This window comes from Bactrocera tryoni, unplaced genomic scaffold (assembly GCF_016617805.1).
Source record: "Bactrocera tryoni isolate S06 unplaced genomic scaffold, CSIRO_BtryS06_freeze2 scaffold_164, whole genome shotgun sequence".
In the NCBI taxonomy this organism is placed as follows: domain Eukaryota; kingdom Metazoa; phylum Arthropoda; class Insecta; order Diptera; family Tephritidae; genus Bactrocera; species Bactrocera tryoni.
Window position 1 is genome coordinate 48,267 of NW_024395883.1, and position 2,365 is coordinate 50,631.

General features: G+C 51.2%; 1 pseudogene; it reads left to right on the top strand.

Moving 5' to 3' along the window:
* Positions 1-1,046: 1,046 nt before the first annotated feature.
* On the top strand, positions 1,047-2,136 carry LOC120780113 (annotated as a pseudogene).
* The last annotated feature ends 229 nt before the right edge of the window (positions 2,137-2,365 follow it).

Genomic DNA, 2,365 nt, shown 5'->3' on the forward strand with positions numbered 1-2,365 from the left:
CAAAGACCGGAAGTAGTGAGCTGCTTGAACCATGTGTAAAGGAATCGTTTCTGGCCACTCCCAAGTGAATGGCGATCAGAGAACTTTCCTCACTTGCGTGAACTTCTACACATGACTCCATCCTCCATTTGTGAGTCCAGTAATCGTAAAATGCGGTCTATGTCCAGTTGCAATGTCTTTCGTATGTGGGATTATGGAAAGTTGTCGAGAAGGTTATATGTTTTTTCGGCAATGTCTTCATGATTGGTTAAGTTTAGGTGGTGAATTAAGTGCTTGTATTACCGGTAGATATTGGTATATATATTGAATTAGTATAATTTAAAATTTGCAACTATGCTAGGGATGTAGGGCAGGTCGCCTACAAACTGGTGCTTCCAGAGTAACGCTAAATGACCTGTGGCCTTCACGGCCTTACAACTCCTTGGGCGACCTTTGGCTCTGGACTAGTTTTTGAGGAACTTTTATTTGGATTTGGTAGAACCCTGGGCTGATGGTGGCGGCATTCTGGCACCTGAGTATGATGAGGTGACACTCATCAGAAATGGCTGTCGGGCTAATGTCGAAACCGCCCCCGTCCCGTTAAAACCCTGGCAGGCCTCAGAGTACGTTCCCCTCCCGTCGTCGTTAAGTTGGCGTGGTAGGTGTATGTTGAGATGACTCCTTCTTTGCGCTGGTTGGCTCTGAACGTATTGCCTCATAAGGGCGTACGTCAACCCTCGCCTTGGCCTCGGAAGACGGATAGCGGCTCTGAGTAGGGACCCTTTTTGAACGGACAATACTACAAACAACAACAACGACGGAAAGACGACGGTGAAGGGCAGTCGAAACCGACACCTAGATCCAATCCAGGTGGGGCTGCTGCTCCTATGGCGACGAAACCGTGGCTGGGCAACTGCAGAAACAGGACAAAGACTCCAGTTGGTGTCTCTTCAGGCAGCAGAATTGGGGAAGCCGGCGCAAACCCGCCGGCAAGAGAAGTAGCGAAGTGTGGATCTTTCATACGTGGCGGAATTGTCAGCACTAGCAGAGGAACCTCTGCTAGAGTTATGAAAGGATCCACGGGGGGTAGAAGCAAAGCAGCTTTAGCGAGAACGCTAAAGTCAGACCGCCGATTGGCGGCCAAGATCGTGGAACGCTACGGACACAAGCATGTTGGTCAGGTATCTGAGCAACATGCTAGTACACTCGAGTGGGCCAAGAAGGTGCTGAGCGAGAACGATAGGCCAGGACCGGAAGCTAGCAGAACAGAACCGGCAGTCAAGCGGCACAGGTCGCACGAGGGAGAATCATCCCTTGGTAAGAAACCGCGAACGGGAAAGACGCCAACCTTTAGCGAAATCGCTAAAGGCGCTGGTGCTATGGTACTTGGGGTGCTCGATCACAGTAGGGAGGACGGTGCAATCTCCCATGATGAATAGAAGAGAGTAGCGGCGGCTATCTCGTCGGTCTTCCTGAGGGTGGTCAAGGAAAACCCTGGGCCACCCCCAAAGTGTGTGAGTGCCGGTTGGCACCAGGGGCTGCAAAAGCTCACAAGTTGTGCTGACGAGAGATCAGCCATCTTATTTAAGAAGGCAGTATCTCAGGTGGGTGAGGTTTAGAAGGGAGCCAGACTGAAGGCCTTGGCCAAAACGGATCTTCCTTTTCGTCCTAGGGCTCACGTTTGGCTGTCGGCCGAACCTTCCACTACGAGTGAGATTAAGGAAATCCTCAGATATTGCAATCCCTCACTTCCAACGCAGGACTGGAGAGTTTTAAGGCTAGAGAGAACCGATGAACCATATCGGCAAGCGCTAATAATGCTAAACGCGGAATCCATCGGTCCTCTCAGCAAAAAAAAAGGGAGCTATAAGCTATGGTTTTGAAATGGTAGTGCTGAAAGTACTTCCACCAGACGCCAGAGCTGATGGCACCCAAACTGCGGATGCGGTGAATATGACAGAGGTCGCTGACGGTCAAACGACCGTGGAAATCGACCCGAATCTCTCGGACGTGACGAGTGCTGGGGGCGGTTCGTCGATCGGCGACTCCGTCTTCAGCCTCGAACAACTGTTTGAGGAGGTGCGCGTCGATCACGACTTGGGCGCTGAACTAGCGCTCCTGGAGGAAAGTCTGAAGGATGAAATTCCTCCAGATTAACCTCCAGCATGCGAAGGCGGCCTCCGCCAACCTATTGCTTCGTCTGGAACAAGACGGAGCTGATGTCGTCCTGATCCAGGAACCGTGGCTGACTGGCAACGGAATATCTGGATTGAAGACAAAGAGCCATAGGCTCCTGACGGCCAAGGATGCAGGTAGGAACAGAGCCTGTATGTTGGTAAGGAATGAATTAACGGTATTTCTTTTACCTAATTTCAGCAACGCTGAC